The 6000-nt window shown below is 35.3% G+C and overlaps 1 protein-coding gene across 1 annotated transcript in view; it reads right to left on the minus strand.

The window, feature by feature from the left end:
- The window catches only part of LOC136825455 (STE20-like serine/threonine-protein kinase), a 114268-nt gene extending 109883 nt beyond the window's left edge, over window positions 1–4385 (minus strand). Inside the window, 1 exon segment of the mRNA XM_067081926.1 lies at window positions 4249–4385. The gene's annotated coding sequence lies outside the window, so the exon portion shown is untranslated.
- Between the last annotated feature and the right edge of the window lie 1615 nt (window positions 4386–6000).

The raw sequence follows: 6000 nt of genomic DNA on the forward strand, positions 1-6000 counted from the left end.
GAATTTCCTTTAATAATTTTAATATTGTTGTTCATGCACCCAGTGACTCGTCTTTTTCCATTAAGGAGTCATTAATGAAAAGCAACCCTCTCACTTAACTGTCAGACCTCTTTAACAGTTTTGTAAAAAGACTAAATGACGTCCTCCCTCCCAAAAATGAGAATGTCACTCAATTTTAGCTCTTTAGGGGTTTGGTACTATTGGTCTTTCTTCTTTTAAAGTTCTTATTGTTATTTTTACCCCTCTAATATTTATGTGATTTTAACCTAGTAAATTTTTGTTTGTATACTTTGTACACTATAATTTGACAACCCTGATAATGAGACTTGAGAAATTCTAAAAACTTTTATCTATAAACACAGAATGCTACTCTGGCTGCACACACTTATTTCATTCCTGCTATCCGCACACACACACACACATGCATGCATAAATAGAATCTACTAATCACTTTCAGCTGACATGGTATATATAAATTTGTATTAGTCATAATGACCCATTAATCTCTCAACTTCCCAAAGGTTTTTTGGATAAGCTTTGCGTGTTGGTTCAAATTTTGCTTTGGAAGGTAAAAGCTTCTTTATTCCCCATTCAGATATAGGCTTGCAGTGGTGACCACACCCAAATGAAGAAAACAGCAAAGAATTCAAGAAGTTAATACGTCAGCCTCTATTAAAAATAAATGTGCATATATACTATACTGTCTTTACCCTAGCCTATAATTAGCATTAACTACTTGACTGGGAATTCAGCACACCCTAGATTAATTTGTTTAGCAGATTAACCTTATCTAACAGACACGGTTGAGTGGCATTAAACCAATACAGTGTCTTCTACCATTACACTGACAGAATAAGTGTGAGTTTGGCAGTGTGAACTGTGTACATACTGTACAGTATATCTAAACAAATGAACTCTAAGCAGCCAATTGCATAACACATAAGGATCATGTCTTATTTTGAGATGAAAGGCATTTGAGATATCTGTGCCACATACACCACCTAACAAATACAGGTTTGTCAGACTGTAATGTTTCTTCATCACCATCATCATCATCTTTCAAGTCTATTTTTGGAAGCCTTCATGAGACGTCGCTTGGTCCATCTGGCAAGCCCATACACCTGACAGTTTTTTTTGTTTTGTTTTCTTATCTAACTTATTTTCCCTGTCATAATTATTTTTTAACATATATGTAAAGTTTGCTGGACATATTAAATAAAACTGGGTGCCATATATTTGTTAGTTAGATCTCTCTTTGCAAGGTTGTTCCATTAAAAATTCATTTACCTCTCAATATTTGAATCAAATTTTTCAGATTCACTTTCTCTTGTTTTATGCATTATCATTATATATTGTTGATGCAAACCACACATTTATATGTTAACCATTCCTTCATCTATCTAACAAATAAGTCTATGGGGAACATCAGTACAAATCTGGAGATTTAGGAATGGGACAACTAAAAATAAGTAAACTACACCAACATAAAGTAAAAAAAACATATATCACAAGGTAAGCAGCTAGAAACATACAAGTTCATTGTGTAACCATTAGCAATCACAAAAATGATTAAGCATGAAGATATGGCACAGACTATTATAGTAAGTATATAGTATACTGAAAAATGATAGGATGATTCATAACCTAACCTAACCTAGGTCATGTGGTCCTGACTGGCTGTCAACCCCATTTTTACAATTACAGTATTGCTTAGGCTGCCTTAAGTTTGTTTGATTGTACTTACAGTTATGAATCTTATTAAAATATTAAGTAATGGAGGCCAACTCATCCCAGTTACCCTATGGCTACCACCTTGTTTTCACACATGACAACTGAATGATTCAAATGAAGTTTTCAATCCTTTTGTGACATACAACCAAGGTTTTTTAGTTCCAACCTAGGTAGCCTGTTTAGCATGAAAATTAATGCAATGAATATATTAATTGGTAAATTAACCATATAAACTTCAGAAAGGTTAAGTAAATTTCTTTATTTCCCTTTGAAATGTTAATAATTTCTAGATTTCTTCATTTCCACTTATAACTTTTAGGTTTTTTTGGCTTGACACTCCAAAGACAAATGCCTATTTTTAAATACCCAGGTGAGGCAAATGCCTACTTTTAATTATCCAGGTGAAATACTGATTAGAAACATTCTTTAACACTACAGATTTTGTTTCCACTTGGCCTAAAAATCTGAGATTCCAATGAGGTCATCTGTAGAAAAAATTCAACCTTGAATAATCTTATGTCAGGTAGCATTGGGAAGAGGTGTGGAAGATGTGCAAGAATATGATATCTCCCATGAAAGTAGCAGCTTTTCCAAAGTGAATTTTCATTAAACCAACCATCTCTAAACAAAGATTAAAATTTTTATTTTTCTCATTTTACCAAATATTTTCATTTTTCTAATTAAATGCACAACATGTGATACACAGGACAGGTCTTGAAAGAGGTGAAACATTTCTGTTGCCTTGAGGACACACTGAACTTTGAAAGAAGAAATGAAAGCACATTGAGAAAACAGGTAACTGCAGCATGGATGAAAGTGGGAAAAATACCTAAACTACCCTACTGGTAAATAAAAACTGAGGTGGTGTGAACATGCGATGAGAAGGGATTAGAAATAGTCAAAAGATGTAGATGAAAACAGTAGTAGGATGACAATATATCAAGGTCATAGGAAATCAGTGAAAAAGTTGTGGAAACCCAAAGGAAATGGATGAAAAAGGGGGCAGAAAAACTACACCAGATATGAGTTCAGGCAAAAATGCACAGTACAGAAGTGGTGAGAAATCATTACACATCTAACCCATGATGGGGATAGTTAATATAAAAACATTTATAATGATTATCTCAAAAAACATCTGTGGCATAAAACAACAACTATGTATGTAACTTGTTGAAGTAAACAAGAACATAAAAACTTAGGGGAGTAGAGCTAATTCCTGTTGAAATCTTGACCTAGGCCAGTCAAGTCAGACTAGGCAAACAGATAATGCATACTAGGGAGTAATGGATCACATGATGGTACATTAATGACTGTTTTGGAGGACACTAAGGACCCTATCTACAGAAAATATGAACCTTGTTTATAATTCATAAATTTTTATTTTAACCATTTTACTAATTACATGATTGTTACTGATTAAAACCATTTTCAACATTTGTGTAAACTTCCAACCCACAATCTAAGTATGGATTAATATGAGTAACTATCCTTTAATTCAGTATAAAGTACAAGGTACTTTATTCTGTACATCAATTTAATAAAACCATCATAGTCCACCTGTCCTGATAATAGCATGTATAAAAGTTAACTTTGACAACATTCATAGAAACAAACATTGCGGCAATGTTGGATGCATTGTCCATCTTCAATGAAAATATATCATTTAGCCACCTTCCAACTTTATGAATTGGTATGCAGATACTGTCTTCAAAAAATGCAAATGATAGGCTTCTACTGATATCAGAGAACGCCTTACAGTAGCTGTTCATGGCCTATATAGTAGCCTTGTAACATTTAAGAAATTCCAAATAAAATTTCTGCAAAAAGAACTATGAAATGCCTGGTTAATTCTTGTGAATGCCCTCAAAGAATACACTTTAGGCTAATTTAAGAGTTACATTATTTTGGTTAATTAGCCTAAATATATTTCTCCAATACAAAAACATAGCCTCTGCTAACTCTAACTCAGCTTTCTGTAAAATTTTGATATTTCATGGGCTATAGTTCCTATCATAGTAGGTGCTTATGCGGTAATTAATATCTGCACACAGGACCTGCAATATCCCCTCGTACAACCTGTATGTCACTTGAACGATCCGCAAGTCCCTACCCTAATTCAATGCCTCTGACTGCCAATTAACCTAAGGCGGACAGAACTTTTTCCCTGGTTCTAAATTAACTCGGATAATCTAGTCCTGGTAGAAGTTGTAGGAAATAAACTTTTTGCACCGAAATAGGTTGAGAGTAGACATACCCTACAGTTTAACCTAGAAAGGACTTCGCAAGCGATACCAGCCGTAATGTAGACTTCCCACCGTGCGAAATTTGTCTTTTGAGCGTACACCAACCCACCAGGACATAGAACGCATCCTAAAACCTAATACCAGTGGGTCTGTTATCCCAGAAACGAGTGAAGGAAAGTCTTGCAATGGCCAAACTTAGTCATCACGTCTGCAGTCATCAGCCCAGCCTACCCTAAACAAACCTGGGAGACCTCAATGTCAACAACACTTATACCTCTTCTCCAAGCCCTTCGGTTCCTCCGGAATGGCACGAGAGCTCACTACAATCATTCAAGAAACGTTCGCGATGACTAAATCCAGTCAGGTCGGTTTACTTCCATAACAAAACAACGTAAATCACTTAGAGACTTCTCACAACATACGCCATATTGTGTATCACCACACCTCAACTACTGTAAGCTCGGACTACTAGCTGACCCGAGAACGAGTCTAGGGCTGATCAGTGTTATGCCCGTTTTCTATTCCAGCGAAGTTTTATTTACTTTTATTCGCAGCCGCGTTCTGGGGCATGTCACGTTTTGCTAGAAGTGGTGTCGTTTCTGCCTTCCATGAAATGCAATGGTCATCACACTCCTTTATAGAAGCAATCTTGGTCTGTGCCATATATAAAAAGAGACATATACTATACGATTATATCATTCCATTATCACTGATTCACGTATCGCTCTTTAATTGTTTTACTGAGCAAATGCCTTTAGAGAGAGAATGTTAACAAACGCAGTTCATAATGTTAAGAATCTGAAATGTTTATTAAGAATTCATTGATAAACAGTGTAAACTCATTTCTCTCATATATGGCTGGTCATTTTCCTTATGTTTTTTCCATGCAGGCCAAAAACAGCTAAAAAAGTTTACCGTTCAGTGTCCTCAGTGACAAGTACAGATTACAAAGGATATGTGAAAAGTGTTCGATATATTAGTAATACATTATTATTCTTTTATTATACTATACATTTCCATTCGATGGTTGAGACTGCATCAACCACGTATGTTACCCCAGACAACTTTCTGAGCAGTTCATATGCAGCAAACCTCACAGGTAAAATATTAACACAAACATCGCAATGCTACATTTGCCGCTGCTTCCTTGTCACGACTGTTTTTGCATACATTGGTATAGCCACTGCCAAAAGAGAATTTTTAGTTATGCAAGTCCTGAAATAATACATCTTGAAATAGAGGTGTCTTCAATTTGTCTTACAAACAGTTTTATTATAACTGTTGTTGAAAACAAAACAAAACAAAAAAAATTATCAATTCGAGGATGCTACTGGAACGCAGAACCAGATGTCGTTATCTAGACCAATCCCGAACGAGAGAGAGAGAGAGAGAGAGAGAGAGAGAGAGAGAGAGAGAGAGAGAGAGAGAGAGAGAGAGAGAGAGAGAGAGAACTCTGTGTCTAACCTCGAAGAAAGCGATGGAATCGCACAGCTAATGTAATTATTTTTCGATATATGGAGTCCTCTTACATTGGCCCTGAGGTTACGCAGAACAGATTAAGGTAAGCTGCCATACTGTTATTAAGAGTGAGGAAGACCGGCAAAGAGGTACTCGAGGGTAAGAGATGAAATAAAGTACAATCCACAACAATTGTGCTGGGTAGACCCACCTGTTGATTAGTGAGCATTCAAATGCTCTGTCCTTAAATAACTTTATAAATTATGGAACCGTAAAAGTTATTTTCCCCTCATTTGGGTGAAACGCAGTGAAGTGAAACTTATACCTTTCAAGTAATAAAGTTTTTCATTGGTCGTAAAACCAGCAAGGAGTTGTAACTTTATTATGGGGACGAAACATTTATTGATGTTTCATTAGGATTCACCGTTGAAGCAGTAATGTGTCACTAATAAATCTATAATTTTGGTCTATAAAATTATAGATTTATTAGTAACACATTACTGATTTTGACAACTACCTATTATTTATTTCACTTCTTTTTTAAAAATTTTCCTTGTAGCTAAAAAAA

Source organism: Macrobrachium rosenbergii, chromosome 37 (genome assembly GCF_040412425.1).
Source record: "Macrobrachium rosenbergii isolate ZJJX-2024 chromosome 37, ASM4041242v1, whole genome shotgun sequence".
Classification (NCBI taxonomy): Eukaryota; Metazoa; Arthropoda; class Malacostraca; order Decapoda; family Palaemonidae; genus Macrobrachium; species Macrobrachium rosenbergii.